Genomic DNA, 11,051 nt, shown 5'->3' on the forward strand with positions numbered 1-11,051 from the left:
GTACGTGTTTGATAAGAGCACAAAAGCGGCCTGCAGAGCAGTGCCTGGCCCACTGGGTCTCACTGTGCACCTGCCAGCTTTGGAATTAGTGCTGGACCCCTCCCTGTCACCTGCCTCTACCTGGTGAGTCATTTGGAGACTCCTGGAGCAGTCCTCATTTCAGTTCAAGGATACGAAAGCTCCTAATGCCATAGCTTGGCCTGGAAAATCAAACATTTGGAAGAAAGCAATGGCAAACATATTCCTAATATTGTTTTTTAAAACAAAGACACACCCACACAACCCTAGCCATTGAGCTGTAGCCTGGCCTTGAAGGAAATTGCTCCTCATTCGAGTGCCAGGGTGAGCAGCCTCTTAGCACTGATGCTCCCTGCTTAGCCTATGCTACTCTCAAGGCACACTGAGCAGAATTTGGACCCAGAGTTAGTCCTGTTTAAAACAGACCCACTGAAATCAGTGGAACAAGTCCTAGCTATTTTAAATCTCACTGGGTTTAATGGGCAGGATTAAGTCTGGAGGCAACCAACTTCCCACATCTTCCATTGGAAGCTCTGTGCTCCAGCTCCTGAGTTTAGCAAAGCCAGCTGAGGGAAACCAAGGCTACTCCCACAGGAAATGCCCTATCTCTTCTCCTGCCCCCCCCATCTTTAGTTTGAAGAGGAATGTTGACATTGCTGCAGGACAAAGAAGTGGCTAGGTAGCAATGGAAAGCTTTGTAGCTGTTGCATCTCTTTTAGGCTGGCCAGAGAATCTTGGTATGAAGGTGCAAGCACTCCATGAAAGTGCAAGTCCTGTGGAAGGACTTGGAAACAGATCCCTGGTGTGAGTGGCTGCCAGGTGCTTCTGAAAGAATGCACAGAGATGCAGAGCAAGGTCCCCCAATCCAGAACCTTCCATCACAATGCCCAGCATCTCTAATCAGCATGGCCACTGGCTCTGCTGATTTGGGATGATGGCAGTGATCGTACATCAGGCGTGAGCTTCCAAAAGAAGAAATGGATTAGAGAAGAGGATCAGTTTTAGTTTGTTGTGCATTATTACACTTCAGGTTTAGATTACTGGCAGTAGTTGCTATTAATCTGGCTACTTGTTAATGATGGTACATTCTTTTGGGGCAAGTAGGATGAAGAGTAGTTTTAAATACAGGCAACAATCAGTACTCCCAGTGCCAATATTATTCAGGACCTCTCAATTTTGCACAGCCCTTGGTAATCGCATCCTTTTGATTCATTCACAGAGAAACAATGAAATGCACTTTGCCCCATGGGACCACATTTTGGCTTGGAAGACAAGTATGTGTACACACACAGACACAGAGGCCCATATATGTTCCCTCTGATATTACTCAGCTAGTAAACTAAATTTTATACATCCCTATTCTGTTGAAGGCTGAAAGTTTCTACGCATTTTGCTGCCAGGAGGAAAACTCTGCTGAACAAGAGACCTACTTCTGAATAACCAAGCCGGTTTGGGATTATTTTGTTCAGATTTCAAAAGCCTTGCCCCCAAATCCAAATCAGGGATCATGAAAGTCCCAATGACTTCAATCTTTTAAGGAGCAGTTTTTTCTTGGTTCTTAAAGCCAGTTATTGCACCAAGAGCAAGAAGCTGGCAATATAAAATATTCTCCAGGAATACAGTAATGCATATAATCAACCAGCTACTATCTTGAACGTTCTTGATTTATTCCTTGGAAAAAAATCTGACGGAAAGCTTCTTCCTAAATTATAAGCAGGATCCAGCCCGAGAAGAACGTATTTCAGCAAAATACGTTCTAAACCCAACCGGCATATCCTTAAGTCTGCGGAAACGGGACTGACACGGTCTTACCCCGGGGATTCAGAGTGAAAAAGTAGGCTTGCTGTAAGTTTGCTTACCGAGGCTGCAATTTATTTTTCCATGGGTGGAAATAATAGGAAAGTTCATACCACGCATTTCTTCGCTTTTTCATGCGATAACCGTTTTCAATAAGTGTTGTTCTGTTTTGTTTTAAGGAGAATTTTCTAAACGTAGACATATTCTTCGACTTACTGCGCATTAATCAGCGTCAGCAGAAGCGGGGAGCGGGCACCGCAGCCTGCCGGCCAATGGCGCGGGGAGAGCCCAGAATCCTGGCCTTTGAATAAGGGGAAGGTGGGAGCCTGGGCTTGGCAGCGCCTTCCACGCACACAATGGCTGAAAGGGCGACCACCCAAAGAGACGGGTTGTGGCACGCAGGAGGACGCACGCACGCACGCACACACACACACACACAGCGCGGCCCGGAGTGGCTGACCTCCGCCGGGGACTAGCAGAGCAAAAGAAGAGCTGGCTCCGGAAGGCAGCTCGCTCGGATCTTGTTTGGAAACAAGCCTCCGGCCTCGGAGAACTGGGGCAAAAGGTCTTGCTAATATACCACAGGGGGCGGGGGAGGAATCCTAAATCCGTGGCTGATCAATAGCTTTATCAGGCCCCAGCTAAGAACGCGCTGGCCTGTGTGGTGGGAGAGTTTGCGCATCCAGATGAAGAAGAATTTGCCCAGCATTGGATTTTGATTTTCTTCCTCCCTCCTGGATGAGCATGAAATATGCTTTATTTCCTTAGGCACCCTGTGAAAGTCTGTGAGTGGGAGAAGATGGGTGACAAAAGCCAGGTTTTCCCAACTTCTTATCATCAAGGTCTCTTTCCTTCCCCATTTGTATAAGAATCAAGAGAATTCGAAGGGGAGGGGGATACACTAATAATTAATCTTAGCGACTACACAAAGAAACCGCACCTATCACTCAGTTTGGAGATATTCCTATGGAAATAAGGATCACTCTCTGACCATAACCGATGTCCATTTACCAAGGAAGAACACTTGCTGAATGTGGTAGGACTTCCTTCTAAGAACTAGTGGCCACCAAGAACCTATAGAGTTCCATTTATCTTTCCCTGATAGGTACAGTACTGCAAATTCTCCATATATAATCATATACATATTTACTAGACAATTTTGCTGCAGTTCTGGGAACCGCATTTTAAGAAGGCTGCTGACAAAAGGGGAGAATAACCAAGATTGTAAAGGCAGGAATGGTTGGAGGTATTGGCTCTGTTTAACCTGGAGAAGAGGATAATGCGGAAAGTCATGTAGGCTGTGGGGTAGTCTTGTCAATGACCCGTTCAGAAGACATGTCAAGAAACAAAAGCTTTGCATTACAAAAATCACAGGTTTCCACTGGACATCAGGAAGGATTTCCTACCAGTAAGAGCTTAGAAGGTGGTGAACTCTCCTTCAGTAGAAGCACTGCTAGCATTCCTGACAAGAGATGGGCTGCATCTCCCAAGAATTGGAAAGAATGTGTTAGGAAGGTGCCTTACACACCTGAGCTGAAGGGCTTGAAACTGGACATTGTGGGGGAGGGTGCCAGAAAATAACAACAGAACCTTGAATACTGAGAACAGGACTGGGAGGGGGATGCAGCAGAGGAAGGCACTTTCTCAGTGAAGCAGGTCAGACTTAGGAATATGCTGCTGAACATGCAAAATGGTTCTGTAAAAGAAAACACGCTCCATTCCCTGTGGAATGCTGGTTGGGAAGCTGAATATAGGAATCGCTTTTTCTCTCTCCCAGTAGGTGCTCAGCACCGTTAGAAATTAACATCTTTTCCACGACTCTGTAAGGAACCACATCGGTTATGCATGGAAAAGCTTGCATATGGCCTACAAGCATACACTAAAAAATAGAGAGGCTTGGATGGAATATATATGTTATCTGATTTCTGACTGCTTGATCATCTAGTGCAAGTGCCTCTCAACCTTGGCAGCTTTAAGCATAGGTTAAGCTGGGAGCATGCTGGCTGGGGAATTCTGGGAGTGGAAGCCCACATATCTTAAAGCTGCTAAGGCTGAGAAATACTGGTCTAGTGGATGAACTGAATGGATGGGGAAATTATGCTGAAAAGTAATAAAGGAACTATTACTATGGTTAGACAAAAAGGTAGCTCTGGTAAGAAAAATTCTGCAAGGACAATATCTTTATTTGCTCTTGTTATTTAGAACTAATATCTGATGAGATATCTGGCAGCAGGCTTGTTATGTGGGACTCCAACTCCAGGGAAGGAATTGTCTGGGTGTATTCCAGGACGCTTAATCCTTGGAAGAAGAGCAATGACAAATCTCGATAAAATAGTTAAGAGCAGAGACATCACACTGACAACAAAGGCCCGCATAGTTAAAGCAATGGTGTTCCCTGTAGTAACATATGGCTGCGAGAGCTGGACCATAAGGAAGGCTGAGAGAAGGAAGATGGATGCTTTGGAACTGTGGTGTTGGAGGAAAATTCTGAGAGTGCCTTGGACGGCAAGAAGATCAAACCAGTCCATCCTCCAGGAAATAAAGCCAGACTGCTCACTTGAGGGAATGATATTAAAGGCAAAACTGAAATACTTTGGCCACATAATGAGAAGACAGGACACCCTGGAGAAGATGCTGATGCTAGGGAGAGTGGAAGGCAAAAGGAAGAGGGGCCGACCAAGGGCAAGATGGATGGATGATATTCTAGAGGTGACGGACTCGTCCCTGGGGGAGCTGGGGGTGTTGACGACCGACAGGAAGCTCTGGCGTGGGCTGGTCCATGAAGTCACGAAGAGTCGGAAGCGACTAAACGAATAAACAATTCCAGGAAAAATTAATGGCATCAAGATTCAAAAAACATGACAAAACAACAGGGTAAGTATATTTTACACATATGCCTGCAAAACCTGTTGGCAGAGTTGAACAGAATTTCATCTCTGAAATTTGAATGCATTAAAATATGTGTCAGACAGAACCATTTTATCTAAACATGTTAGCTAAATATTGGGATGATTTTGCTTTGCTCAGTGCTAATAAGATAGAACCCAGGATCTATGCATGCAGAACTTCAACAGAGAAGTCCCAGCGGGGTAGACCCAACCCATATGCGATCATCATTGGTATGTTCTTGCTTAAATTCTCCATGACAATTCATTTCTTCAGTTTAGCCCGTACAGGTAGTCCTTCCTTAACGACAGTAATTGGGACCAGAATTTCTGTTCCTAAGTGATGCAGTTGTAAAGTGCAATCTCATCACTTAGCAACAGCAATCCCAGCAGTCCCTGTTGCTGTCGTTAAGTGAGGACTGTGGATCATTAAGCAAGGACCTCATATGACCACAACTTGTAACTTCCTGCCAGCTTCCAACAAGCAAAGTCAATGGGGAAGCCAGCTGGAAGTCGCAAGTCCTGGTCATGACAAGCCTTTCCTTAGGTGGCTTGCAAGCAGGCCAGCAGACAGGTGAGTGCTATGGAGTGCAGGTGGCCTGGGTGTGGGTGCTGCAGCCCGGCCCAAGGGTGGCCAGATGGAGGGATGCTGCAGCACAGCATGGGTGTGAACAGGCAGGGGGTGGGCACTGCGGCCCAGCGTGAACACGGGTGGGCAGGGGTTGCTGCAGCATGGCACAAGTGTTGGCAGGGCACTGTGGAATGGCATGAGCGGGGTCAGGTGGTGGGTTGCTGTGGCACAGTGTGAGCAGGGAGTAAGTGCTGCAGTCCAGTGCAAATGTGGCTGGGTGGGGGGGCATTATGGAGCGTGGCCAGGGGGTGCTGCAGGCAGGCTTGCTACAGAGTACGAGATCCCCACGATCTCATGCTCTGTAGCGGGACTCGTCAGGAGAAAAAGTGATGGGAGTGGGAGTGACTTGTGGCGTTATCTTCCGGGTTCCCCATTGACTTTGCTTGTGGGAAGCCAGCAGGGAAGGTTGCAAATGATTATCACATGACTGGGGGATGCTGCAACCGTTGTAAGTGTGAGCCAGTTGCCAAGTGCCCGAATCATGATCATGCGACTGTGGGGTGCTGCAATGGCCGCAACTTCAAGGACCAGTTGTGAGTACCACTTGTTCAGTGCTGTTGTAACTTCAAACAGTCACCGAATGAGTGGTCGTTAACCAAGGACTACCTGTGTGTTACATATTTCAAGACGAGCTTTATTTTCCATAAATGGAAAAAAACTTAAAGAATGTGTGCCATTTTAAAGTCATAATAAATGTACACGAAGTATAAACTAAACTTCTCAGTCTTTAAGTTGCCATGTGACTCCTTGCTGCTTGTATTGCAACAGATTAACATGCATTATACAATGTTAGTTTAAACACAGTACTAATTTTTACTATTCAGCAAGAATTTATGAAACCTTTCCTAGTATGTTCCAATACAAAATTGGGAGCAGAGAGAAAACTTACATCAATATAAGACTTACTTACGATTTCTGTAAAAAAATAATTTTCATTTCACATCCATGCTAATCATACATATATCAATAAACATAATGACTTTTGTTCTTATCTGTCAATAGTCTATCTTATCCAGATACTAAACGGATATATAGTATTTTATATCAGAATATATACAAGGTAGAGTTTATAACCAAGACTTTATAAACTTCTTAACAAGGAAACTGTTCACAAAGGGTTGTATAATAGTAATACTGTATTATATGAAATACCCTGAATGAACTATGGAATACCTACAAATTATTGTTAGCACTGGGAATCAGTGCTCACATGGCTCAAACTGTTCGGAAATCATATCAAAACATGACATGCTACATTTTCTGTGTGTTTCTTGAAATCAAAGGCTTCTGGAAGGGAAAACCAGGTTAGAGGTGTCATTTGATCTCAAGGCAGAAGATTGCTCAGCCTGTATTACCTGAAGGTACTTGAAACTAGTTTTTAGTTCTTAAAGTTATCTAAACCTAGAGAACAATATTTTCATAAATGAGGATTTGTGAGAACTGTAATATTTATGTACTAATTATGTTTTTATGCCTACTGTGGATGTTTTAAATTGTTTTTTATCTTGCAAGCAACCAAGAGTCTAATTGATTGTGGCAGGATATAAGTCAAATAAATAAATGAATCTGCACATTCCCAAATATTAAGGACACATTCCCAGCAGACAAACTTGTTTAACTTCTTGGATTTCAGTGGGAAAAATTGAAATCTAAGCCTTTCTCTAAAATGAATGGGACATAAGTGTTTAAAGTTGGTTGAACTGATTCCCAACTTTTTAATTCCCCAAATGTTCTACCTTCTTTTAAAATAGCCACAGAGCAAAAGAAAGATCTTACATCCCCCTCTAGAGGTAAACATCAAAATTAGCCTATCACTCAAGGTACTAAGTAATCAGAGAGAGAGAACCAGTTACCCACAGAGGTGGTGGGCGTGCCATCTGTCTGTGATGCTTTAATGTGAATTCCTGCCCTGAGCAGGAAGTTCGATCTCACCCTCAGTGCCTCTTTCAACTCTAGGAGTCAGTGATTCTATCTAATAAGTTTGGAAGGTTATAAGATATAGTCTAAATAATATCCCAAAAGCCGAAGCAATGATGATAGAAAAGCCATTATAATGAATAATACTCTGTTTTACCAGTATATGACAATTTATCACATAACTGGCCAAACTAAACATATTGTTCAAAATGCTCATTGTTTTAAAAATGCAGATGGATGGTAATTATCAGGATTACAGGCAGAATGTATTTCTTTTCTCCTCGGTTCACTTGCCTAATGAAAACATTCCTTTGAAGTCTCTCCTTGCATTGGGAGAAAACACTACATAGTAACTATGAAATATCCAAATAACTAAAAATTAAACATAACACATTTTAGAGAGTTCAATCAAAGGATTCCAATGTCTGTCTCTTATTTCTTGTTCTGTAATGAGATAATTTACTCATCCAAGCCAAATCCCCTATTTTATTACTTGAATTATAACTACTCCATTTCAGGTCAACTCTATGATGTAGAACACAGCCATTTTGGGGTCAGTTCTGTGATAAACACAGAACAGAAATATGATCAGGTTTTTATCATTTTAACGGGAAATTTCAATTATATGCAAAACAAAGTTCATTTACTAATCAGTTACAGGAAGAAAATAATCAGATTTATTAAGTTTCACATTTTTCCCTATGACCAGCAGCTAAATGAGGTCAAAGTTTAATAGTTTAAACTAAAGCTTATGACATTACATTAGGCCATGAGCTCTGATCGCATACTGTTGCCCAGAATGTTCTTTCCTTTTAAAGAAAAGAACTTGTTTCTGTACTTAAACGAATAAAGGTACAAACATGCCCACAAGACATAATTCACATGTTCTGGATAAACATTCATAGACATAGAACACACATAGACATGTTGACACAACTGTCTGAAGACTTTCATGTAGCAATTCAAGGGCCTGTTTTAAAAAAGAGAAATGGAAGAAGTAATTGGTAAGAGACCAGGGTGGTGGTGGGGATTTACCCCAAAGCAAAATGCTGTCTTTAAGGGAATAACCCCATGGGTGGAAACTGTTTCACATATGGACCATGCCTTTGTAGAACTTTTTGTGGCTGGTGAGGATGGGGAAACTGGGATTCCTTACTTAGAGCCTGAAAAGAATTCTTTAAGCATGTTTCCTGGCAAATGTTCCCCTGAAGAACTCTGTGGCTGGTTGATTGGCTTTAATTCTGTTCTAAACAAATGAATTCAAACCAGCAAAGCAGGAGAAAAAGCAAGAGAAGACATCAGAGGAACAGGTGAGAGACCTTTGTTTGTAACTTAACATTTTGCTTGCTGTTCATCTTCTTGGACTTAAGGGTAGGAGCTTCTCAGCCCTCCACCAGATAGGGACCCTGACTTCAGAGTATTCAGCATCCAGCTATTGGTCACCTTTCTAGGAAGGCTATATTCAAATGCTAGCTAATGCGGGTAATGATATTGAAGATGCCCTTCAGACATGATAAGGCAGTTTTAAGCCAGTTTGGTGTAGTGGTTAAGGCACCAGGCTAGAAACCAGGAGACCAGGAGTTCTAGTCCCGCCTTAGACACAAAGCCAGCTGGGTGACCATAGGCCAGTCACTTTCTCTCAGCCCTAGGAAGGAGACAATGGCAAACAACTTCTGAAAATCTTGCCAAGAAAACTGCAGGGATTGGTTCAGGCAGTCACCAGGAATCAACACTGACTTGAAGGCACATACACACACAAAAATCCAGCATGCTGGCTGGGGAATTCTGGGAGTTGAAGTTCACACCTCTTAGAGTTGCTAAGGTTGAGAAACACTGGTCTGATTGGTTTTCCAGCACGCTGCGGTGGGTTGGACTAAGGGAACCTTGTAGTCCCTTCCAACTCTACAATTATATGATTCAAGGTCAGAAGTTTTTATGAGGAAAGATGTGCAGCACGAAATAAGGTCTCTTTGTATCAAAGAGAACCAAAACCATAGAATGATTACTGAGACTTTATCTCAGGATTAAATAAAGAAACTTTTGTGAAAGGGATGTTGTTACAAGCTGAGAGGGGTAGAAATGTAAAACCTCACTAGCAGGAGTCTCATTCGAAGGGTTCCCCAGTAAAAAGGTAATTGTGATAGCTGTCACAAATCAGACTGAACTTCCTAACACAGGCAGGTCTGTCCAGCTAAGGAGTTCTTAAGCCCTTCTACCACAGAGGGCTCCCTTTGGTCCATTTTTTTGAAAAATGGAGAGCAAAGTGTTCAGATCTTCCTGTCTAAAGTCCAGAACATAACAAACCCGTGCCAATCCAGCTACAAAAGGGGTAGTCTTTCATATGAGAAAAGTTTAAATGAGAAATTCCTTTGGTAAACTAATAAAACAATTGATCTTGATACAAAAAAAGAAGTTTATTGGAAAAGAGAAATGCAGGAGAACAAGGAAAGGCAACAAGAGCACAGACAGAATTCTGGATAAAATCAGTACAGACCAACTGAACTGGTTACTTCCTATCTACTTGCATAAGATCCTGAGTTTCAGCACATGTTTGTTGGAGATATTATCTGGGCCTTCAGAATGGATATTGATAGGCAGGCTGTTGGTATGCCCTGAGTACTATCCTCAGTTTATGGAACACAGAGGGTAAGTAAAAGTCTTTGGTGAGTTTGATACTTTCTCTGCTCAATCAAACAAAAATGTTCCATCTCTGATGTCCTGGGATAGCAAATCAGAAAATTATCTAGCAGGTAAGCACCCCTTCCTAATGACTGTAGGATGAATGAGAAATGTACAGGATAGTTTTCACCATTTCCAAAAATGATTGTATATAAATGATTATGTGGAAAAAGCTTTTGGGGAAGGGGGAAGATGAATTCAGTCTTGTAAGTCTTTGAAGCATGGGGGTCAGCTTACCAGACAACTTAAAGAACACTGTCATGGAACATTCAGAAGAACAGAGCACAGCACCATGCAGAAAGAACCATGTTTATTGAAACAATTGTGGAATCCCAAGTTTACTGGAAAGAGGAACCCCAGAACGCAAAGATCTTTAATAGAAGTTGAGGGCTACAGGGTGGGAAATCCTAGGGAGCTGATTTGCTGGCCAGTTCGGGACAAGCTAGGCAGGTTCTTGTCTGTGTACCTGGGGTTATTTCTGTTATTGAAACAATTGTGGAATCCCAAGTTTACTGGAAAGAGGAACCCCAGAATGCCAGGGGCAGCAGCAGCAGAGCTGGGGAACCCCATCGTTAAGGAGATGGAATGTTGGGGTCATCAGGGGAGTGTCCCTGATGGAGGATGGAAGGGTGGGGCTTCCCTACATTGCAGTTTCCCTGTTGGGGCTGCCCTTGGGCTGTACCATGAGCAGGTGAGCAGGGCTTCTGTTCTTCGGTTCAGATGGGGTTGCAGCAGGCTTTATCTGAAGGCAAGAAGGGTCAATTTGGGTCTGATAGAGTTAGGCAAAGAGAGGAGCTGGGTTTGACTCTGGTCATATCTGAAAGACTGGGAGAAAAAAGAGCGTAGTCCCCATTTTGTTTGTTAGATCTATTTTCTCCACCACAGCACTGTTATGCCATAAGCAAAAGTAGGGACTTGTCTCAGATATAAATAAAATAGGTGTGCATTCTTCCAAAACATATATACTAAGAACACTTTCACTGCTTGTTTGTTTTACAGGATCTTGATTTGTATCGAAAAGCACTCAACTGAATTTTCTCTCCTTTGCTCCAACTTGGTGAATTGATAACATTTCTTCTGTTTCTTTGAGAATATGCCAGAATCATTACACAGAGAATGGTGTC

Source organism: Candoia aspera, chromosome 1 (assembly GCF_035149785.1).
Source record: "Candoia aspera isolate rCanAsp1 chromosome 1, rCanAsp1.hap2, whole genome shotgun sequence".
NCBI lineage: Eukaryota > Metazoa > Chordata > Lepidosauria > Squamata > Boidae > Candoia > Candoia aspera.